Source organism: Peromyscus californicus, unplaced genomic scaffold (genome assembly GCF_007827085.1).
Source record: "Peromyscus californicus insignis strain IS unplaced genomic scaffold, ASM782708v3 Scaffold_12__1_contigs__length_115047231, whole genome shotgun sequence".
In the NCBI taxonomy this organism is placed as follows: Eukaryota; Metazoa; Chordata; class Mammalia; order Rodentia; family Cricetidae; genus Peromyscus; species Peromyscus californicus.
The window spans coordinates 56647172-56672012 of NW_026294413.1; the positions used below are offsets into that span (position 1 = coordinate 56647172).

The window sequence follows — 24841 nt, forward strand, 5'->3', positions numbered from 1 at the left end:
TTGAGACAGGGTTTCTCTGTGTAGTTTTGGTGCCTGTCCTGGATCTCACTCTGTAGACCAGGCTGACCTCGAACTCACAGAGATCCGCCTGCCTCTGTTGTCCAAGTGCTGGGACTAAAGGCATGCGCCACCGCTGCCTGGCTGTTATTTGTTTTTATCTACAAGGGTTTTTTTTTGTTTTGTTTTGTTTTGTTTTTTTTCGAGACAGGGTTTCTCTGTGTAGCTTTGCGCCTTTCCTGGATCTCGCTCTGTAGACCAGGCTGGCCTCGAACTCACAAAGATCCGCCTGCCTCTGCCTCCCGAGTGCTGGGATTAAAGGTGTGCACCACCACCGCCCGGCCTGTTTTTATCTACAAGGTTTACTGCACAGTTATTGGGGAGGTAGCAGAAAAGTCAGCAATAAATTCAGTGGCAAAGCTTTTATCACAGAGGTCATTCCAGGCACTAGCAGATGGGCATGGGGCCAGGCCATAGCTTCTGAGGTGCTGGTGTCAAGCCTTTGTGTCTTGACTTGAGTCTTCCATCCCTGAGCCAACTACTAAGTAGAGTAAAAAGCTGTCCCATGATGCTCTGGGCAGCTTCTCCGGTTTCACTGTGTGTGGTGGTTTCCCTGTCCATTCTCTGTCCCTATGGTGTCCACAAATGTCTTCCATAAGCTTCTGAGGACAGTGCCCAGCTCTGGTAGAAAGCACCCAGCTAGCCAGATGTCAGCAACCAGGATACAGATGGGGTTGTGAGAAGGAAGATGTGTTAAAAGCACCAGAGTTGCCAGGTGGTGGTGGCTCCCACCTTTAATCCCAGCACTAGGAATCCAGAAGCAGGTGGATCTCTGTGAGTTGGCAGTCAGGGTTGCACACAGAGAAATCCTGTCTCAAACAAACAAACAAACAAACAAACAAATCACAAGAGTTTGGCAAGGACTGGAGCAGACACTCCAAACACGGGGAAAAGCTTTTGACCCTCTCTCCCTGCAGTATCAATGGTCAGGGCATGGGCAGCCCACAGTCACCTTCAGATACGGGGGGCTTCTTTAGTTTTATGATAGGTATTCTGACTGGGTTGAGCTGGAATCTTGGTGTAGTTTTGGTTTGCTTCTCCCTGTGAAAGACTGGGGTTGAGGAGACCACGGAGACCAAAATGAGGAACAGCAAAGGACTCAGCTTGTTCCGGAAGCAGGGAGTAGTCTTTATTCTTAGCCACCTTACACTGTTACAACTTTGATTACAAAATACAGAGCGTGTAAGATAGCAGTCTGTAATATTTGCTTTTTTCTTACTGGATGAAAAGCAGCTTTTTACATTTTACTAATTGAACATTTTTTCCAAGAAGATAAATGTCAAGAACATGACATCTGGCCAAGGAAATACGTGTTGGAGTGTGACGGTAGCATTCTGCCATAACTACAAACATCCTCTTGTTTTCAAGGGACATCTGGCAAGTGCATTGTCCTGACCTCATGTCAATTCAGCGGATCTTCATTTTCCAGTTGGCTAAAACTTGTGAGCATCCTTCCCCATGTATTTACTGGTCATTTTATGTGTCTTCTGAAAAGTGGTCGGGCTGTCATCTTAAGTTGATTTGTGTCAGGTACCTTGTCCCAGCAATGAGAAAAGTAACTAATACTGCATCCCATAAACTTTATTAGCCAATGGGGTCTATTCCTTTTGTACTCTATCTAGAAAGATACTTGGATTGCAGGCTGGGAAATGAATCGGGGGAGAAGTAGAATCCACCAGAGTGTGGGTGCCTGGGAAAAACAGGGCAGAGATGATGGTGGGTGTAACTGTAGGCTCCTGAGATGAGGGCCCTTCCTGTGCCACTTCCTCTTCTCATTTCAACATCCTGATGGGTTAGGAAATGTGCCATCAGCTCACAGGGAAGAAAGAGCCACTCAGACGGTTACGTCATTTGATTTGCTTACGGGCACACAGCTGCAGAAGTCAGCTAGGTGACCTATCCTATGGGTTCTGAGTTCCAAGTCCGTGCCCACAAGCTCCCTCTAATCCAAACAAAGTCACCTGGACATGCCACCCTTCGCTGGGATGGCTCATCCTCACTGATGTTTGTCTTCCCTGGGGAGGCAGCTGCTCTGGACAGTCAGATGTGGGTGGAGCCCTGTTAGGGTACATGGAAATCTTCCCTCTCTCCTCTAAAGGTCTGCAGGGATTAATAGAGGAGGCAGTTGAGGAGGAGAAAAGGCATACATGTTTATGAATGTCCCCAGGGGAAAGCTGCAAGGCCCTGGGTTAGGTCCACAGCACCACAGACAGAACAAAACAGACAAGGGTCACTGAGCAGAGGAAAGTCACAGCGGTGTACTGCAACCCCTAACCCAGCAGGCTCAGAAGCTCACACCAGAGGATAGTGCATAGAAGAGGAAGAGTGCAGGTCCAGGCAATAGTCATGGCGTCAGGAGGACTCTGACTTGGAGGCCACACAGTGGCCTGAGACACAGTGTCTGGAGAACTCAGATGGTAAGTGGTTCTCTAAGGAGCCAAAATGCAGGACAGTGAGAGTAGGAAGAGATAGAGTCTGTCTGTGGTGGACTTCAGTCTTCCCATGGTTAAAGGTCAGTCCTCCCTGGTTGAGATCCCAATGAGGAAAGTGAAGGCCTTGCTGTGGCAGATCTAGTCTGGGAGAAATAGAGCACAAAGGAACCACGATTTGAAGGAAGCTTTGCATGTAGTCTAGGCCAGCCTTGAACTCACTATGTAGCTGAGGATGACCTTGAATTCCTGATCCTCATGCCTCAACCTCCCCTGTGCTGTGTTTGCAATGTACCACTCACCCAACTCTCTCGGTAATGTATAACCTGTGAGGCTTTTAAGGAATCAGTCTGGGGTATGGGGGTAGGGTCTCCACCTTAGCAACCCTGATGAATGTGAAGGAAGAGGAAGAGCTAGGAAAGGATGGAGGTAGGAGAGGGGAGGAGGGCATGAGACCACAGGAAGCCAGCAGGTCAGAGTCACTGACCTGAGACACAGTGGCCAGAGATTGACACCAGGGCTTCCTCAGGGAGGTGGTTTAGAGAGGAGAATGTGTAGGCAGGAGACCAGTGCAGTGACTCTGTTGGTTTGATGATGAGATCCTGCCTGCCAGGCATGCATCTGCCTGTTGCGGTTACCATGGAAACATCAGACTGCAGACCCAGAAGGCCCAAGTCCAACCAAAGGCCAACACAGTCTGGAAATCTTCCTTTTGTAATGTTATAATAGAACACACATAACATAATATTTCACATTACTTTTTTTTTTTTTTTTTTTTTTTGGTTTTTCGAGACAGGGTTTCTCTGTGTAGTTTTGGTTCCTGTCCTGGATCTTGCTCTAGAGACCATGCTGGCCTCGAACTCACAGAGATCCGCCTGGCTCTGCCAGGGAACATCATTCAAAGCTGATACTTGACACCATTAAATAACTCCCGTCCAGGTCCAGCACACCCCCACTCTACATTCTGCTTAGGAATCTGACTCCTCAGGAGCCTAAGGGAGGTGGAATTCTTCAGCATCTGCCCATTTGTGGATGGCTCCTTTCATTTAGCATGAAATCTTCAGGGTTCACTCACATAGTGGCAGGAAGCGATTCCATTCCTGGCTAAGGCTGGATACCATGGGGAATGATATTTTCCTTACCCATTCAGTGGCGTTGCTGTGAACCCCCATGTGCTGGAAATGACCTCCACAGACACCATTTGTTAGTGCCTAGTGAAGGGGGAAGACATTTGCTGATAACCTTTAAGTTGTTGATTTTTATGTCTGTACACATCTGTCTAAGTGTGCGTGCGTGTGGAGGTCCGAGGACAGCTGCCCAAAGTCAGTTCTCTCCTGCCCCCTTGTGGGATCCAAGGACAGGACTCAGGTTGTCAGGTCTGTGCAAGTACACTTCACCAGCCAAGTCATCGATTGGCTCAAGGGAGAAGGATGCAGCCTTTGTGCCCAGGGCTTTCAGGACTAACCTGGCCTGGGGCCACTGTTTCCCTCTGCTCTGTTCTGAGGGGGCTGCTAAGACAGCCTGTGTTTCCAGTTGGCGTAGCTCAGAGGGCAGCAGATCCATGGCTGAGGGTGTCACTTTTCTTATTGCTGTGACCAGGTACCTGAGAGGAAGCAACTTGAGGGAGGGAGGGTGTGTTTGGTTTAAGAAGGGATCCTGTCCACCGTGGCAGAGAAGGTGTGGTGGCGGAGGTGGGAGGCTGCTGGTCACAGCAGAGAGGGGACAGGAGGTGGGAGGAGGGTCTAAGACCTCAAGGCTTGCCCCAGCCCAGTGACCCAAGTTCTAAAGTTTCCACAACTTGGGGACACAACGGTGAGGCACTTGGTGCTTCTCTTGGGAGTCACTGAGCTGGAACCACTGCCCAAAGGCCACCTGCTCGGTTGGCCGTTTATGGGAACCAGGCTCCATGATGGTTCCATGTTGCTAGGAATGTTCATCTCTGTTAACTAGTGGGTTAACTGCCTGCCACTCAGAGAGAAACTTGTTAGGAACAAGGCAGCTGTTGACTGAGTAGAACGTCATGTGGCCCAAGACAATTCTCATGTCAGGTGAAGAAGAAGCCAACCTGAGTGGTGAACCACCTACTTCTCATCTCTTCGCTGGCCATTCCAGTTGCCCCACCCCTGGTCTCTATGACCTGACATTGTCCTCCGGCCTCTGTATGTGTGCCCAGCAGCACCCCTGCCCCTTGGCCTTTGCCAGCTGCTGCCTCAAACCTCAGCATCAGCCTCACCCCACCCTTGTTTCTGTAGACATCCTCTGCTTCCTGGCCCGCCTCAGATGCCAGCTGTTCTTTCTGTACTTAGCAGGACCTGCTTACTGCACATCCTGCTGGAGGGGGTGTGTTTGTTTGCATTCCTTTCTGGGATCCCCACTGGTCTGAGGGTGGAGACAGGGTATCTTGTTTCCATTCCTAAGGCCATCCGCAGCCCAGTCCAAGAATCAGTAAGCCATGGCTGCTTTGGGATGGGGCGTGGGGGCTCTGCTCTTTCCCTCTGGGACACATTCCTCTTTGTTGGGTCTTGTGAGGTCTTATTGAAGGACAAAGCCTAGGGTTTATTGTTTGCATGTCACGCGCACCTTGCCCCATGCTCGCCATGGGGGTGGCATGCAGTGATGGTTAGAAAATGGCTCGGGACACACAGTCCCTGGCAGCTCCTTTGCCTCTCCTGAGTGTAACCACCTTGACAGGAATGAAGATATTCTAAAGAGACCCTGGTGCCCCTCCTCTTTGGCTATCAGATGATTCAACAATGGACCCCAAGAAATTAGAATTTTCCTGGAAATCTCCTGTGGGGAGGGGATGCTAGCCAGGGGGGAGCTTGTCTCTTGAAAGGGGGGTTCACACAGTTCTGGAAGCTTGCCAGAGCACCTGCAGGAGGGACTGGTGCTGCATGGTGTGCTGATAGGTGGGACCAAACCTTGACCAGGATTGCTTAATTGTGCATACCCATTGCCTTCTATTTATTTAAATGTAAGCCTCATGTCAGGGTCCCAAAGATGGCCTTTTTGTGGGGAATCATTGAACTTTTATTCCTTTTGTTGATTAAAAAAAAGATGTATTTTTATCCATGTATGCGTGTGTCTCTGTGAGTGTATGCTGTGTGTGTGTGTGTGTGTGTGTGTGTGTGTGTGTGTGTACACTCACTTGAAGCCAGAGGAGGAATTTGGGTCCACTGGAGCTGGAGTTAAGGTGGTTGTAGGAGGCCTGATGTCGGTGCTGGGAAACTGAACTCCTCTGGAAGAGCAAGCAGCAGGCACTCTTGATCACTGAGCCATCTCTCCAGCTGCCTCTTGTTGACTTGGTCATCTTGAATTCTTCTCACTTCTCTGCTTTTCACTGTTAACTGTGTCTTTAATTGACCCGTTGATGACAGATGGTAGAGCCTAGCTTGTTAGAGCCACCAGGCCCAGGCTCTGTCCGTCATAGCTGGCAACATGACGGGAAGCCCAGGAGGCGTGGATGGAACCCCCTTTGCGCCCACCCTCTATGAGTCTCAGCCATCCTAGGCTCCAGAGTGTCTTCACACTGTGGTAAAATACAGCTGCCTTGGGCATTCCGAACGATGCCACTTGTTGTTTTCGGTGAGGTCGGATGCTGGCTCTCAACAGCCTTGGCTTCCTGTCTCCGTGAACTCTGGTCAATGTCTCAGCTGGACTTGGCTGAGGGGGACGCTGCAAGGGCCATGTTCCCTTCTGCAGGCCTGGCAGCCTCTCTCTACTTCTTCTGGAAGCTCTCAGCAGGGGGAGCTGGCTCCATCAACCAGAATGGGAGGAGGTGTGAGCACATGGAGAAACAGCCCTCCTGGGCTGGGCTTTTCTGAACTAGCTCAGATCTTTTTATTTTACTCATCAAAATGGAGATGGGCTGCTGAGTGTAACTGGTGTGTTAGAAGTTGCCTGTCTTTGAGACGTTTTCCATGTAAATTCACTAATTCAAAATACCTTTTGCGGACATTTGTTTTTGTATTACTATTACACATGACTTGGAAGCAGAGAGGCAGCGCATTAATGCTGGGCTTAAAATTCTGGACAAAAGATGGCAGAGGGCAAGTTTGGTCCTTTGTGGGCTGGTGTGTGTGTGTGTGTGTGTGTGTGTGTGTGTGTGTCTGTGTGTCTGTGTGTGTGTGTCTCTGTGTGTGTGTGTGTGTGTGTGTGTGTGATGGATCTATGTTTGTGAGTGCCTGTCTACATGTGTGTGCTCAAGATATGAAGGCCAGAGGTCAACCTCAGGGATCATTCCTCAGAACTTACCCATTTTGGTTTTTGACAGGGTCTTTCACTGGCCTGAGGCTCACTAATTAGCCCAGGTTGGCCAGCCACTGACCCCAGGGACCCAGTTGTTTTTCGTCCCTGGAGCTGGGATCACACACTACCACCACCTTTGTTTTGTTTTCAGATGGGTTCTGTGGAAACTTGGGTCCTCGTGCTTGTGAGGCACTTTATCAACAGAGTCATCTTCCCAGCCCCGTAGGCTGCCCTTTAATGTTGCCTGAAGATCCTTTCCAGAGAATAAGCCGCTTCCCACCACAGCCAGCTTTGACGTTCCACACTGCCTCATGTTTACCTGCTCCTGTTTCCTAGTCACCCTTCTCACTCCGATGGGACTTTTATATTAATCGTGCCTTTTTATTTCCGGGTGGTGTTACATCTGGGGTCTTGATGACCCAGGAAGCTGTTCTGCTCAGGGCCAGCAGGTCTCTTGAGACAGTCCACGACAGTTGGTTTCACGTTCAAGCCAGTTGATTCAAAGTCCGTATTCTATCACCCAGTGCTCACTGGCAACTGCTTTGCCCCATCATCCCTAGGCCAGGTTCCAGGCAACAATGGACAATCCTGGGTCCAGAACCCATGAAGCTACTCAGGCTTGCCTGTCCTCAGCTTGCACTGGGTTTTCTCACATAGCCGGAGTAAAGCCCCCTGCCTTCATCTCCCTCTGCCTCCTGACCCACCCTGGCATTTCACCACACGGCCTTGGGTGGCGTGCCTGCTGTGGATGCAGAAACCTTTCTACAGTCATTTTCCTCTCTCCCGTGCTTTCCATGCCAGATTGAAACAAGTCCTGGGTACAGCTGCCGACAGCTTGTGGCCCATCTTCAGTTCAAATCTTGGTAATTCCTGTAGCCTCCTGGTGGTTCTTGACTCCTGGCCACCATGACCCCACTTGTGAGCCAGAAGGCAAATGCTGGGGGATGGACTTTCTGTACGCTATGAATATGTGTTGCCAACATTGGTTAATAAAGAAGCTGCTTTGGCTAATGGCAAGACAGGTTAGAGCCAGGCAAGAAATCCAAACAAAGATACAGGGAGAAGACAGGCGGAGTTGAAAAAGACACTGCGGGCTACCTGGTGCAGCAAGATGTAATGGAACGCAGGTAAAGCCACGAGACACTTCATAGATGAATAGAAATGGGTTAATTCAAGATACAAGAGCTAGTTAGTAATAAGCCTGAGCCGTAGACCAAACCGTTCATGTTTAATATAAGCCTCTGTATGTTTATTTGGAACTGAGCAGCTGTGGGACGGACACAGGAAAACTTCTGGCTACAGGCAAACCTGATATCTCACTCCTGGGGCTTTCTTTTTTCATTTTTCCAACTGTCAACCCAGACACAAGCAGAATCTATGAGGTGTTTGTTACCTTGACAGCATCATCTGAACCTTTAGAACGGTCCAAGTCCCCAACAGCTGCACTGCAGCATTTGGCATCACCAAACCAGCCCTTTCTCTGAAGATGACGCTTTTCTCCTATATTTCTGTTTTGGAATGAGCTTTCTCAGCTGCTTCCCCTCATAGTAGGAGGGTGGATCAGGCACAGCATCTAATTCTCCTCCCAGAGACAACAGAACACATCTTCACCCAGGAAGCTCTTTTCCCTGTGGTCCATAGGCAGAGCACCCGGGAGGATGGGCTCAGTTTGACCAGCACTAGATCTTGATTTCAAAACCACACCAAACCAAAAACCTGAGCCAAAACTAGAGCCATAACACAGAATGCCCCGGTCATTAGAAGGAAATTGTAATCTAACAAAAGTCAGAAAATAGAGGGGGAAGAAGTGCAGTAAATATAAAACATAAAACAAAATTAAGAATATGCTAATTACACCAGTAATTGTAAACAATGGAAATGAGTTGAAGTGTTTTCTTAAATGTCTCTCTGAAATCCAAGAATATGCAGCTATAGAAGGCATTTCCACTGCAAAATACTATAGGAAAATTCTAGATAACACATGAGAAGATACCCCACAGTATCATGCATGAAATGTCACATGGTACCCCATGACTATGTACCATACAATTTATATTGGTCAGCTGATGGGAGCTCAGTGTGTAGCTCAGAGATAGAGTACGTGCTTACATATACACAGCTTTGGGCTGAATCTCCAGCATGGCAAAAAAATTAAAATTCATGAAAATACATTTTAAGGAAATCTAATAAACATGTAGATACTTATTTATACCAGGCAGAAATCGAATTCAGGTGAAAATTATAAGATTTTTGTTGTTGTTGTTTGTTTTTCAAGACAGGGTTTCTCCTGTTCTAGAACTCACTTTGTAGACCAGGCTGGCCTTGAGCTCACAGAGATCTGCCTGCCTCTGCCTCCTAAATGCTTGGATTAAAGCTGTGTGTTACCAAGCCTGCTAAAGATTTTTTTTTTTAGAAGTTATATAAAAAGCTATATATTTGGGGACTGTAGAGATCGCTCAGTGGTTAGGAGCACAGGTTGCTCTTCCAGAGGACCAGGATTATATTCCCAGTACCCACGTGGTGACTATCATCTGTAACTCCAGTTCCAGGGGATTTGATGACCTCTTCTGGCCTCAGGCACCCCTCCACATGAGGGCACGTGCACACACACACACACACACACACACACACACACACACAAATAAAAATAAATCTTTTTAAAAGAAATTGATACCAGATAACAAAGGAAATCTGAATTCCAAAAATGCAGGATGATCACACAAAATGACAAGAGTAATAATAATAATAATAATGAAAATATCAGAGTAATTTATGAATAAACCTATCAGTGTTTGTAGTGATAACTTCCTGGAAAAAGAGTTGGAGATAAACATGAAGTTTTTATATTTAGTCACATGAATGCGATATTTGCTTGATTTTTTTATTGTTGAATGTATAATTTTGAGTTATTTAAAGTGACAAGTATATAAAACAACAAATGGATATCACATTAAGCTTCTTCCAATTGACAGGAAGAAAGCCTTAAAACTGAATTACTAGCTGGGTGGTGGTGGCGCATACCTTTAATTCCAGCACTCGGGAGGCAGAGGCAGGAGGCTGTGAGTTCGAGACCTGCAGGGTCTACAGAGTAAGTTCCAGGACTGTTTCACACAGAGAAACCCTGACTTGAACTCCCCCACACACACACCAAAAAAAGACAACTGAATTACTTAGAAATAAAGTCACAACAGTTGTTACCTATCAAGACCTCAGCTTAAGGCAGAGCAGTTGCCAGTGCATGTGTATAGCCTGGAATGCATGGTGTAGGAAACAACAAAGCTGACTGAGGTGCAAAGCCAGGGCGATCCTGAGGAAAGGTACAAACAGATTGAAATGAGGCAGACTGTTGTTTGCTGCTGCAGTAAACATCCAAGAGAACCTACTGAGCCACCAGCAGTCCAGTAAGAAAGAATAAAACTGATGTGCTTGCTTCTTATCCAGACAGGAGTTAGCTCCTCCTGCTGGTGGGGTTGTTTGGGGAAAGGCCTTCCTTTGAGTTACATTGAGGGGGAAGTAAATTGATTCATCACAGAAAGCATCAGATAGACTCTGTCAGGTTAGACCTCTGTCCATGGACAAGGAGCCAAACCAACAGCTCCCCTAGAGCAAGATTTTCATAGGTGCGATGTCCAGTATCACAGAGCCATCTCTGTGGAAGCTGGGTAAGGGGAGGAGTCAGCCAGAGAAAGAACAAATGCTCTTCTAGCTGGGGGAGGTGCAAGCTGAAGACTTGAGTTTAGGCCCCCAGCACACACATAAAGCAGGGTACCATAGCGCACTTCCAAAATCCAAAGCAAGATGGGAGGCAGCGACAAGAGAATCCCTGGAAATGTGAAGGCCAGCTAGTCAGCAACAAGCAAGCATTGTGTCTCATACAATGTAGAAGGTGTGAACCCACCCCTGCGGCTGTTCTCTGACCTCTATGATGCACTGTGGCACATAGATACATACCCACACATGCACATGCATACACACACATGCATACAGATTAAAATTAGACTCCATTCAAAGGGAGGACAAGAAAGAGCTTTGGAAATCATCATAGGTAGTAATAATAGCAGGGAAGTGCTGGGGAAAATATGGAAAATGCATAAAAAACAAGAGTGGTGTAACACACTGAAAAGAAGTGAGGCAGAAAGCCTGGGGCAGGAGGCACAAAGAAGAGCTCATCAAACGGTGGTCTTCGGCTGAGAAAACTCTGGAGTTTGACAGTTTTGCCAGAGATTAGCGGGTGGGTCAAGCTCTGGAGCTCCCCTTGTGCAATGTAATATACTCTATACCACCGCTGATCTCGCCCCTGGGAGATTATAAACTGTGAGGACAGGGTCTCTGCTTGAACATACCTCAGCACAGTGGTTGCTCTCCCTCCGCAGTGTACTTGGGAGACCCCCCCCCCCCCCCCCACAGCTAGAACATTAGCCACCCCAGGGGCTGCAATCCAGGGAGTCTGGGAGCACAGGCGGCCTGCGCAGCTCACACACTGCAAAGCTAAGTGTGGCCAGCAGAGGCCCCCAGTATACAAAGAAGAGAAGCCATTAAGAGGTGACAGCTCCTGGAGCCATCAGACAGCTGCTGGGTAGAGCCTCAGTAGAAGCATGGATTATAGGAAGGACATACAGACGCGCAGTTCAGCTGGTACTCCTCACTCTCTTCTTCCTCTTCTCCCATTTTACTTTTACTACATCTAGTAGTAGTCTCACTTTATTGTGTTAAAAACAATGAAAAGCTTTCATGTTTTTATTCTTTATGCCCTATTACAGCTTAATTTTGTTAATGCATTTTCCTCCTTTTTCAAATTAAAAAGATCCTTTTTATTTTATGTGTATGAATGTTTTGCTTGCATGTATGTCTGTGTACCACACCCATGCCTGTTGATTGTGGAGGTCAGATTCCCTGGAACTGGAGTTACAGACAGTTGTGGGCTGCCGTGTTGGTGTTAGGAATCAATCCCAAGTCCTCTGGAAGAGCAGCAAATGGTCTTAACTACTGAGCCATCTATCCAGGCCTTCTGCATTTTTCTTGTTATTGGGCATTTTTTTTCCTACCTCCTCCATTATTTTTCAAATAAACAAGTTTATTTGGCTCCCTTGCTGCAGCATCTGCAGCCAGTTTCTCCCTCTTACACAGTTACCGCTTCTAAGACCACGTGCTGTTGGGCCCTTCAATCCCTCGGTACCTAACTAATACACATTCTGTAGGTCATTGGGGCCTCATTACACTCCTCTTGGACAGAACAGTCAAACCCAAGCTAACTCAACTGTGGTTCACATTTAGGATCTGGGCTGCTAGGATGAGAAGTGTGGTACAGCTCAGAGCCTGGGCCTCCAAGGGAGGAAGCCTGTGTGAATGGTTCAGCAGGTAACAGTAGCCATACCTGTGATACCCAAGGCCCAGGATTGTATCTGCAGCTGCCCAGACCAGCCACGGGGCACAAGCTGGTCCTTGTTCTTCTGGCTTCTGGATCTCACTAGGGCTATGGCAGGCCATTCAAAGGCCACAGTATGAGCAGCCTCAGTCACACCTCTTCCTGATGCCTTCTCTTCTACCTCCTGTTGAGTATGTGCAAGGCTCAGCTGGGTGGTGGTGGCTTGCACCTTTAGGAGGCAGAGGAAGGTGAGTCCCTGAGTTCGAGGCCAGCCTAATCTACAAAATATGTGGAGGCCTTCAAATGGCTTAGGCCAGCCAACAGCTAAGAGGGGTGATCCCACAGCCAGGCTTCAGGGAGTGTCAAGCTACTGATCATTCAGGTGTTCACAGGGCAGGACACTGAGGCACACAGGGCTCTCCGCCCTGCCACCCACCGACACACAGCAGCCACACCTGCAGTGCCGCTAAGGGCAGTGCTTTGTTCTAACAGTTTGTCCTTTGTGTCTCCCCTTTTCAGAAGTTTGTTTACCTGTGGTGTGTGTGTGTGTGTGTGTGTGTGTGTGTGTGTGTGTGTGTGTGTGTGTCGCTGCACAAGTGTGGAGGTCAGAGGACTACCTGGAGAAGACAAGCTCCACTTCTATCCGGTGGGTCCCAAGGATTGAACTGAGATCATCAGGCTTAGTGGCAAGCCCCCCTCCCTGCTGAGCCACCCTAATGGCCCTCCTTTTTACTCTACTTTTCCTGCTGTTTTGACTTACCTTACTAGGTTTAATAATAATTAAAAAAAAAGCCTTGGCATTTTTATTTTTTACTCCCCTTATATCAATGCAATTTTGTTTTTTAAACTTTCTAATTGCTGGGAAATCTTTTGCGGGTGTTTTCTTTTTTACTTTTTCTAATCGCTTGCTCTTTTTCCTCTCCATCACATTCTTCTCTACTCCTTTCCTCCTTTTCCTCCTTTAACTTGATTCTCCTGTTGTCCCCACTTCCTTCCGTGTCTTTTCTTCTCACTTACTGTCTTCACATTTATTCTAAATGTCTAACTTGGCTATTTCTAAATTTCTAAAATTTCACATTCCACGTTAGTTTGGACATTTCCTGGCTTAGGTCAGCGTTAGCATGGGTGTGGCTTTAACCGACTTCCAGTCACTTGTGTGTGTTGTAGGCGTTTGGTTGTTGCTGCTACAGTAGTCTGCTTTCTTCTCGCTGAGCAGGCTTGGGGATTGAGCCCTTTAGACTAGACAGCTCACAGGAAGAACCTTCCCCCAAAAAAACCTGGAGGAGAGGTCCCACTAACAAATGCACAGAGCCCAGCACTGAAACATGGGAGAGCCAGGCAGCATGACCCTTTACAAGAGCCTCCCTCACCGGATGGTGGTGGTGGTGCATGCCTTTAATTCCAGCATTTGGCAGAGGCAGGCGGATCGCTGAATCAGAGGCCATTCTGGTCTACAGAACAAGTTCCAGGAAAAAAGGAAAAAAAAAAAAAGAGCCTAACTCCCCAGCCACTGAATTTGGAGGCTCCAAGGTAGGCAAGGTACAGAAGGACTCAGAAGTTTAGTAAAACTGACCAGTGACTCCAGAGGATACAGCAACAGATGGGTGTAATCGAGGACCCAGCGAAGATGGTCAGCCACACAGGAAAATGCCAACCAAATGGATGAGAATGTCACCAGCATGGGTGCAAATGTCAACAGCGTGGCAGGAAACTCCAACAAGGCACTTGTGATTTTGAAAACAAAAGAGAAATGTTGGAAATGAAAAACTAAAAATAATAATAATAATAATAATAATAATAATAATAATAATAATAATAAAGCCCAAGCTAAAACAAAACAACCAAAAAACAAGCAAACTCACACACGGTAGGAAACCTGTCCAACACACTGAACCAAGCAGAAGAAAGAATATCAGGAGCAGAAGACAAAGTTGAGGAAATACGGAGTTCAAGTGTCGATTCAGAAAAGAAATTGAGATGTCGTAAAGAGATCAAAGAAAGAAACAGGCTGACAGGAACTGTGCCTGAGATCAGAATCTGTTCAGGAAAGTTAGAGCAGGTAACTTTCCAAACTAGACAGAGTGGATGCCCAAACACAGGCGTTTAGAACCCAGATCTCACCAGAGAGCCTCTCCAGGACACACCAGAGTCCGGATGCCAGAGTGTAAAGCAAAGACACAATGTGCAGAGCTCCAAAGGAAAACACCAACTCACCCTGTAAACGCCTGCAAGGCAGCCCCGGGAGATGCTCAGCCGGCAAACCTTGCTGGACCCAAGTTCAATCCCTAGTACCCACGGTAGGAGAGACCTGACCACCCCGTGTGTGCCATGGCATGAGTGCGCGCGTGCGCGCGCGCACACACGCACACACACACACACACACACACACACACACACACACACACACACACACACAATGAGAATGAATCCTCTTGTTTGTGGGTTCTAGAGATCAAACTGAGGTCATCAAGCATGGTGGCAAGCACCTTTACCTGCTGAACCATCTTGCCAGACTTTTTTGTTGTTGTTGTTAACACAACAGAATCTCACTGTGCTTCCAAGGCTGGACGTGAACTCCTGAGTGCCACCGATCTTCCCGACTCCTCGGAGATTGGGTGTCTGGGCGAATGTCCCTGTGCCTAGCCTTTCACTAACATCTTGCCTTAATATACCTTGTTTTCCTTTTATGGGTCAATATCAACACACTATTATTTGAGGTTCAGAGTTTACATTAGATTCATGCTGCGTTATGCAAGTTCCCTGGATCTTGACAAATGTCACCATTACAGCATCATACAGACTTATTTCACTGCTCTGAAAATCCCCCTCAGTGCTCTTGGCATGGCGACCTCCCTACCTCAAGGCCCTGCCAAGCAATGATAATAATTGTTGCTCCATTATTGTGCCTTTCTGGAATGTCCTGTCATAGGACATGCACGATGTGGGGTTTATCCATCCGCTTCCCACTTTTGTGGATTACAAACCTCTGTAAATATCTGTATGTAGCTTTTTGTGTGGACATAGGTTTCCAGCAAATGTATCTGAGGGCAACCCCCAAGTCATGTGGTCAGGCTCTATTCAATATTTCACAGGACTGCCAAGCTGTCTTCTGGCCATTCTTCATCCCTGGCCAGCAGTGAATGGGAGGCTCCTGCTGCTCCCTCCTCATTTGTGACCGTCCAATTCTTGGATGTCAGCCATTCTGAGAGGTGTGCCATGGTCCCTGCGGTGGCTTCCATCTGGGGCTCCCTAGTGACACACGATGTCTCACATCTGCTCCTGCACACGTTTGCCATCTGCCACTCTTCATAAAACGTGTAGCCCAGGTGACAGCTGGGGCTTCTGGTCCCTCAAAAGTCAGATAAGATTCATTAAGTCCCTTATTCCAAGCCTGTGAACGTGCTAATGCCTCCTTGAGATAAAGGGAGGCAGATTAGACTGGGAGAAACTTCTAGAAGTGGAGGCATCTACCACACTTATTTCCACACGGAACCTGAATGCCTTCCCAGCCCCTCACGTGATCTTGGCAAGGGCCACTCTCCAGTGGGTGGGATAGGTACTGTTTACGATTATTACTTGAGAAATAAAAAGTGTGGAGATAAATTGTTCCAGCTTACACACTCTGAGGTGGGCGAGTGAGACATGAGCTCCGGCCACTCCTAACTCAGCCCTAAGCGTCTTGTGGTGGCAGAATTGGCCTGTTTGCTGAAGACTGGTGAAGCTGGTAAGTACCCTAACCACCTTTTTGTTTTCTTTTTCTTTATTAAACATTTACTTAATTGTTCGTTTATTTTGTGTGGGGGTGGGAGTTGTGAGTGCTTGTGGAGACCAGAGAACAACTTTTGGGAGTCAGTACCATCCTTCCACCATGTGGGTTCTGGGACCCAAACCCAGGTGATCAGCCCCAGTGGCAGCTGCCCTTACCTGCTGACCATTTCGTCCTCCCACAGATCTTGCTGTGTGGCCCAGGTTCTCCTTAAACTCCCCAGCCTCCTGCCTCAGCCTCCTGGTGTTACAGGCTTGGGCCGCCACCCCTGGCTTGTGTCATGAAGGCCTTTAACATGTCTACGTCCATACAGTCAGGAAATGGAAGCAGAGATTCACTGAATCTAGCTTGGTCCCAGGTGGAGCTGGAGTCTGGGGGCTCCCCAGTCTCTCCTGGTGGGGCTCTGGAAATAGGCAGTTATGGAAGGCCTGGCATGTTTGACAACTTGCTTGGGTCCTTGATGCCCTCCGTGTGCTGGCCAGCTGCCATCAGATAATGAAGAACTCCCTTAGGAGAGTGCCCTTCACATATGCGCCAGCCACACCTGCCTTTTCCTTTACGGGACTCTTACACCTGAGGCTGCTATTCTCCCAGCCTGCCACTCACAAGTAAGTACCAAGCATGCCTAAGCAGCAGGGCCCATGCCTGTCTGTCTGCCTCTCCATGTCTCTCTCCTGCCTCCTGATTTACCTCATGGCTACTTTGTATGGCTCTGCATGGCAGTGAGGTACACATTCCTGCTGGGGACTGCAAGTAGCAGCCAGATCCCCATCTGTTGGTCAGCTCTTTTTTTTTTTTTTTTAATCTTATATAGCCAAGGTTAGCCTCAAACTTGTGGTGTAGCAGAGGATGACTTTGAACTTCTGATCCTTCTGCTTCCACCTTCAAGTGCTGGGATTACATGCATGTAATGCCATGCCTGTTTTATATGGTGCTGGGACTCAAACTCAGGGCCTTGTGTGCTATGCAGTACTCTACCACTGAGTTATATCCTAGCCCAAGTCAACATATTTTAAAACAGCGAGTGTGATGTATTGAACTCTTACCCAGGTGGGCAATTTCCAGAAATATGGCAGTGTGGCCCTTCCTGAAGGCTGCAATCTGGAATATGCCCTAGACCATTGTGCTGAGAGGCAGAATGTGGGGAGCAGAAGATCAGCATCTTGCAAGACAATTTTGGGTTTCCACAAGACATCCTTTATCTGCTTCTGAAATTCCATAAGGAATTTATACCACCTTGTGTGGTGCTTGGCAGATGTAGATATCCCAGTAACTGACCTAATTTCTGAGCCAAACCTGCCCCTGGAGCTACAGGAGAATCTAGGGAGGGGAATCAAGACAAAAAGACACCATGATCTGCATGGTGTGAGGAGTTGAGAGTGCTTAGTTCCTCTGGTCTTGAGGGAAAGCAGCAGGGCCATCCTCCAATGGCCATGGGTTGACCATGGGGTGTGGCTAGAGAATGGCTAAGTTTAGTTTATACTCCACAGTGAAATCCATTGTTGATAATATAACCCTCTCCCACCAAGCTTTCTTCCAACTGAGACCTCCAAGGACAGAATGTGGTACTGTAAGAGTGTGTGTGTGTGTGTGTGTGTGTGTGTGTGTGTGTGTGTGTGTGTGTTTTCTTTAATAAATCTGTGGTCCTTCATTACCCGTTCATGCTTCCCATCATTACTGGGGCCCTTACATCTGGCCTGCTTAATGCTGCAAATGTAACCGTGTTGAGTCTCCTGACAGTACTAATACTGCAGTCCAGGTGGGTTCTGGTCTCTATAGCAACAATTCAGCTCTGCCACTCCAGCAAACTCTACTGTGGACAACACATCTACACCAAGCGGCCCTGGTCCAATAAAACTTTATTTATAAGGTACTGGAGTATAGCTCAGTGGTAGGGCACTTACCCGGCATAAGATAAGATTCCAAGTTATGTATTTAGCCCCACAAAATAAGCAAACAAAGCTTTGCTTATGGACATCAAAAGCCAAATTTCATAAAATTTCCACAGACCACAGAATGTTATTTTGATTGTGTTTTAGCAATTCAGAAATGTGGAAAGTGGGGCTGGAGAGATGGCTCAGAGGTTAAGAGCACTGGCTGTTCTTCCAGAGGTTCTGAGTTCAGTTCCCAGCAACCACATGGTGGCTCACAACCATCTGTAATGAGATCTGGCGCCCTCTTCTGGCCTGAAGGGATACATGCAGGCAGAACACTGTATACATAATGAATAAATAAATCTTTAAGAAAGAAAGAGAAAGAAAGAAAGAGAAAGAAAGAAAGAAACGTGGGAAGCATCCTTAGCGCATGGGATGGACAAGATGGGCAGCAGGCTGGATTGGGTCCCTGAGCTGTCTTGGACTGGACATTGACCCCTGGATTTTCTGCCAACTCTGTGGTTTCTTCCTCCTCCTTTGCTCTCTTCTCCCCTCCCTTGCCCTTCAAGAGCTAATCTAGCTGAGGAGAGAGATACAAGCAACTTAATAAGCCAGTGCTACCAGGTGATGAGAGCTGCAGGTTCAACGAAGTTCAGTCGAACAAGACCTGAAATATAGGCTGGAAAGGGACAGGTCCACATCCCACAGTGGTGGCAGGAACCTGCAGACCTTCGTTTGCTCTGCTTTCCTTCCTAGGACCAGGTCTTTGCTTCCTGACTAGTTTCCCTGGAAGTACTTTACAATAAACCACTTAAAAAACATCCTTTGCCTCATGGTCTCTGGTTTGAATGTGCAGTATCCCCTATAGACTCGTGTGCTTGGACACTTGGTCCTTGGCTGGTTTTGGAAGGTTGTGGAACCTCACTACAGGAAGTGGGGCACTGGTGGGGGCCTGCGTGTTTTATAGCTGGAGCTCACTTCCTGTCCTATTTGCTGATGATTACAAAATGTGACCAGTTGTCTCATGCTCTTGCTGCCATGCCCTCCCTCCAGTGTGTCCCTGTTTAATTTTTGAGCCAAGGTGCTGGAGAAATGACTCAGTGATCATGAGCATGTACTGCTCTTGCAGAGGACCCAAGTTGCTGTGGAATATTCCTTTTGTACACTATGAAGATTTGTTGCTGTGGTTGGTCAAATGAAGAAGCTGACTGGCCAATAGCTGAACAAGATAAAGTTAGGTGGGAAAGCCAAATTGAGAAAGGTTGGGAAGAAGAAGGGTAGAGTTGGGAGTCACCAACAGAGACAGAGGAAGCAAGATGGGCATGCCTTATTGAGAAAAGGTACTGAGTCATGTGGCAAAGTGTAGATAAGAAATATGGGTTAATTTAAGTTGTTAGAGCTATTTAGTAATAAGCTTGAGCTGTTGGCCAAGCATTTATAATTTATATTAAGTCTCTTGTTGTTATTTGGGAGTGACTGCCGGACATAAAAAAAAGAAAAACTCCACCTACAAATGGAGCCCAACATGGGGAAACTACATCCACATAAAACCTGAGAGAGCTTGGGAAAGGATTCTAGATACAGAGAAACAGGGCCAAGAGTGGTTTCCTAGTCGTGTGTCTCTCAGGCTAGCCGAGGTACAGGGACACATCTCCTGGCTGCTTCCTTTGTGAGGGAGCCAACTGCACACTGCCATGCGCTATGGCCTGTGCTAAGCTGAGCAATGCTGGTAGCTGACATAGCAGTTAAAGATTCAGCTCATTTGATCAAAAAACAACACAGATGCTTGGTAAAACAGATCCAGACAGGGGGGAAAAACACAACAACAACACAAAAACTCTTAGCAGGTTACAGTGTGTTTAAAAATATACATAGGCTTGGGAGAGAGAAGACAAAGAGTATATACAGTCATAGATTAAAAATGTAGTTTTAAGGCAATAAAACAAATTTCTTAAAAAGGAATTAATGTGATATAAAAGAAATAAACTACATAAAGATGAAAATTACAAAGTCTGGATCTTGTATGTTATTGTGTTGTCTTTGATTTTTTCACTGCTAAGAGACAATGAATTATGAAAATTGCTAGATTCAACCAACCTATATGTTTTAAAAATATCTTGACTTCAAAATTTAAGTCAAAAGATATGTTACTTTGGGGGAGAGGTTATGCTTTTATTTCTACAGGAAATGAGAAGCTGTGGATTCATTCTAGATTAAAGAAAATCAGGTTTGATCAGGGAAGACCCCTGAAATCATGACTACAGACATAAAAAAATTAACATAAAAGAACTACAAGACACATGATGTATAGTTTACCTGCTCAAACACTTAACAAAAATAATAATCTTGTGTTAATACAAATATGTATGTTACCTTCAAAAGTTTATGCATTTTCAGAGCAAAGGAACCAGACACCAATAAAAATGGATGCCCCAGGTGATCCAGCATCCAAAACAATTTCAAGGCTGCTGACTGAGATGGTCCAGCCTCACAGACTAAACCAATATCCTAAATTTTCTCAGGTTCCAAAGATTACAAGTGCTCCCAAACAACAGGAAATAGTTCCCAAAGAATTGGTTATGAATGTTTGTCATCATTTAAGGAGGATTGATTACAAATTGTTATTGGTCATAGTAAAAAAAAAAGCTAAACAAAGGAGTTAAATTCAAGGATCTCATTCTAAAGGAAAAGGGGAATAAGATATAGAAATGATAGGATAAAAGGGTAGATTATTGAATCTAATCCAAAAAAGAGCTATTAATCTTAAAATATTAAAAAAATCTTAAAATATTTTACATTGATATAGATTTTAGTTTATTGATACAAATTTAAAGTTATTTCCATTATACTGTATGTATATTTCTACTCTTGTTTGGGATATTGTGCTTATGCAGCTCATTTAAAAATGTAATGAATAATTAAGAAAGATAGTCAATAATTAGTCATCTATAATAATCAAACTTATAGTCATGTTAGTTATGTTTTCAAGGTCATACACAGATATATTTAGCTGGATAGATGGTCTTCAAACACTTCAAAGATCTACAGAATATGGCATTTAATATGTTTTATAACCTAAGGCTTTTCATGACAGTGAGACACATCTGCACCTGGCAGCACTGAGCTACTTCAATGAAAATGATGGGCATCTTTCTGGAAAAGCTAGCCATGTAGGCAAAGAAACTACCCTTGCCTCAATTGCTGACAGCTACTGTCCAAACTGGTCCAGCAGATACAAAAAAAAAGTGACTGCTAAACTTTGCCAAGATAAGGTAGAACAGTCCTTCAAAATTTTCTGCTTCTCAAAAACGCCTGTCAGATGTTCTAGACCTGTAGACCAGGAATGGATGCCCCAACATTACAGAAGAACCTAGGGTGTCTGTCCAGGCAGCCAGATGTCCCTATCATTAGGTAACATTTCACCCTTCTAGGGTCTTTGATGGAGTGGAAGACTAGATAGTCATAGTTAAAGTTTTCCTTAGTTTTGATAAAAGGTAAGTATAAAACTTTAGACTCACAATGATAAATAATAAAATATTTTCTCTAATTTTTTCGAATACAAATGGACTGGATATTGTAACTATAATTCTTATTTAATAATTGTTTTTGTTGTATATAATCTTAACTATGTTAAAGTTAAAACCTTTTTAATTAGACAAAAAGGGGGAAATGCTATGGAATAATCCTCTTGTATACTGTGAAGATTTGTTTTGTGATTGGTTTAATAAAGAAGCTGACTGGCCAATAGCTGAACAGGATAAAGTTAGGCTGGAAAGCCAGACGGAATGTTGGGAGGAAGAAGGGCAGAGTCAGAGGAGTCGTTAGCAGATGCAGAGAGAAGCAAGATGGGCATATTGTACTGAGAAAAGGTACCAAGCCACTGGCGAATTTGGTGTTAGGTAAGAAATTTGGGTTAATTCAAGTTGTAAGAGCTATTTAGTAATACGCCTGAGCTATTGGCCGAGCATTTATACTTTACATTAAGTCTCTTGTGGTTATTTGGGAGTGACTGCCAGGACAAAGGAAAACTCCACCAACACCAAGTTCAGTTCCCAGCATCTACATTTAGCAGCTCACAGCTGCCTGTAGCTCTAGCTCCGGGGGGATCTGACACCTCTGGCCTTTATGCATTTATGTGCACACATACATGAGTAAAAATAAATCTATAAAAAATAATTAAAATAAATCTTGAAATAGTAAACCAAAATATCCCTCTTTTAAAGTTTTTGTCACAGCAACAAGAAAGGGAACTAATATAGTCTCCTTGTGGGGGAAATCTAACATGAAACAGATTTGTAGAAGTGACCCTGTTTCTGTAGTTACAGTGTCCTGCTGGCACATGAAGCATCCCTGGTTCCTGATGGGGTGAAACACTAGGACTTAACCTTTGCAAAATAGGATGGTTGAGCAGTCTAAGGCACTGCATTCAGGAATGAGATGTGGACCTTTGGGGAGAGACAGACAGGGAGCAGCCAATGCAAAGGTGCTGGACCAGTCAGGGTCCTTCAGATCCAACAGAGTATATGCATATGATGTAAAAGGTGATTTATTAGATTGTTTTATGGCATCAGCAGTCCCTATCCAATTCTGAATTCCTTGAAATTCCTAGAGAGCTGGTGCTATGACTCCATGTAGAAATGCCGAAGAAACAGGACGCCAGTGTTGACTACAGCAGTCATCCGTGTGCTCACTCAGAAGATGGGCTTGCAGGCTCTATGTGGACACTGCCTTCCTCCCACTTCTTCAGGATGCCAGCCTGCTGAGGGATGCCACTCACAATTGGGAAGGGGGCTTTTCTTCCAGTTACTGTCCCATGTGTCAGTTCTCTAGAAACACCCCTATAGTCATACAGAGGCAAATGTCCATAGTTGTAGATATTTCTTAATTCAGTCAAGTTGGCAAACAAGACTATCACAAGCCCCCAGGGAACATGAAGGACAGAGAGAGGATGGGGAGGAAGCAGTGGTCCCAAAGGCTCTGTCAGCAATTCCCAGGCATTTTGGTCTCTGGATGATGTGGGAGCCCCAGATCAGAGGAGTATGATGGTGGTATGAAAGGCTTTCTTGACTATGCTAATGGGAATAAACATTGAGCAGAGGTAGAAGCAGGAAAGAGACTGCCTAGATGGATACTGCAACAATATATGTGAAAGGTGATGCTACTGAGATTGATGAGCCTCAGTAAAGGGAGTAGGAGATTGCCAGATTCTGCACAGATAGAGAAGACAGGCTACTGGAAGACTAGATATGGAATGTGAAGAAAGAGGAATCATGGGTGACAACTAGAAAATGTCATAGCAAATGGCATGTGTGATGATGGTTTATTTTATGTATAGATCTGACTGGGCTGTAAGACACCCAGGTAACTGGTCAGACATTATTTCTGGGAGCATCTGTGAAGGTCTCTCTGGAATAGGTTAGCATTTGAGTCAGTAGACAAGATTCATGTCACCTGTGGAGGGCCATCATCCAATAAGCTGAGGGACCTGAATAGACACAGAGGCAGGGGAAGAGTGGATTTACTCTGTGCTGGAGCTGAAATACCCATTTCCTCTTGCCCTCTGACTTCTGGGGACTGACTTATGCCATTGGCTCTTCTGGTTCTGTCCTGCAGGAGTCCTTCATGCCCCACCGGTTACATCTTTTAGACCGTAGGGCCTTTCCTCAGAGTTGACATGTCTATTACAGCTTCTATATAAACTATTCCCAAAACAGCTCATGCTGAAGGCGTAGCTCCCCAGTGATGGTGCTACTACAGGTGGTTGGATCATGAAGAGTTAACTTCATAAGGTAATCCATTGATAAGTTCAGAGCAAAATGGGCTCTTGGAAGGTGTGGTGGTTTGGAAGAAAATGACCCCCAAAGGGAGTGGACTATTCAGAGGTATGGCCTTGTGGAGTAGGTGTGGTCTTGTTGAAAGATGTGTGTCTCTCTAGAAGCAGGCTTTGAGGTTTCATCTATGCTCAAGATACTGCCCAATGTCTCAGACCTTTCTGTTGCCTGAAAAATGTAGGACTCTCAGCTACATCTCCAGTACCATGTCACCCTGCAGCCACCATGTCCCACCATGATGATAATGGACTGAACCTCTGAACTGTAAGTGAACCATTCCAATGAAATGTTTTCCTTTATAAGAGTTGCTGTAGCCATGATGTCTCTTCACACCTTACCTTCTGTCTTAGTCAGGGTTTCTATTGCTGTGAAGAGACACCATGACCACGGCAACTCTTACAAAGGAAAATATTTAATTGGGGCTGGCTTACAGTTTCAGAGGTTTAGTCCATTATTAGCATGACAGGAAGCATGGTAGCATGCAGGCAGACACAGTGTTGCAGAGGTACCTGAGAGTTCTACATCTGGATCAGCAGGCAGCAGAAAGAGAGAGTGAAACACTGGGCATGGCTTGAGCATCTGAGACCTCAAAGCTGGTTCTCAGTGACACACTTCCTCCAACAAGGCCACACCTACTTCAACAAGGCCAAACCTTCTAATAGTGCCCTTCCCTATGAGCCTATGGGGGCCATTTTCTTTCATTCACTGCAGTCTGTTAGGAGGGAGTGACTCACTGAGGCCATGCCTTTAAGGTTGTCTGGTTCCTAGAGCCTTCCCCTTGCAGTCTCCTGCCCCTTGCATCTGTGATGTGAACAGCTCCACTCTACCACTGCTGCCTGATGCTCTCTGCCTCACCAAAGCCTGGAAACAAACAAGCCAGGTGACCTTGAACGGAAGCCATGAGTCAAAATAATTTCTCCTTTAAATCATTTGTCCAAGGATTTCAACAAGAGAAAACTAGGACAATGCTCCAAACCAATGCCATGCCGTTAACCCAATCCTGGTCCTCATTAACCACCAGCAGAACAAGCGAGAGCCTTTGAGGCTGCCCTTCACTCTCCTGTCCCTCAGCCCTTACCCACCTTACCCATGTCCTGTCAGTGGTAGTTCCCAAGTATCTCCCCAGTTCGTTTGCATTTCCCTCTGGCCAGCATCCACCAAGACAGCAATCATCTAGTCAAGGCTATGTTCCTCTGACCTGAACTACTCACAAAAAGTGGAACCTCATCATGCAAATCTGTCACCTCTTCCTTTCGGAGCAGTAACACCCC

The 24841-nt window shown here is 46.0% G+C and overlaps 2 non-coding genes across 2 annotated transcripts; both read right to left on the reverse strand.

The window, feature by feature from the left end:
- Window positions 1–893: 893 nt before the first annotated feature.
- LOC128108080 (small nucleolar RNA SNORA71) lies at window positions 894–1023 on the reverse strand. The gene has a single exon (XR_008217296.1). It is a non-coding gene; the product is annotated as a small nucleolar RNA SNORA71 (small nucleolar RNA).
- Window positions 1024–12457: 11434 nt separating this feature from the next.
- On the reverse strand, window positions 12458–12576 carry LOC128108091 (small nucleolar RNA SNORA17). The gene has a single exon (XR_008217307.1). It is a non-coding gene; the product is annotated as a small nucleolar RNA SNORA17 (small nucleolar RNA).
- Window positions 12577–24841: the final 12265 nt, after the last annotated feature.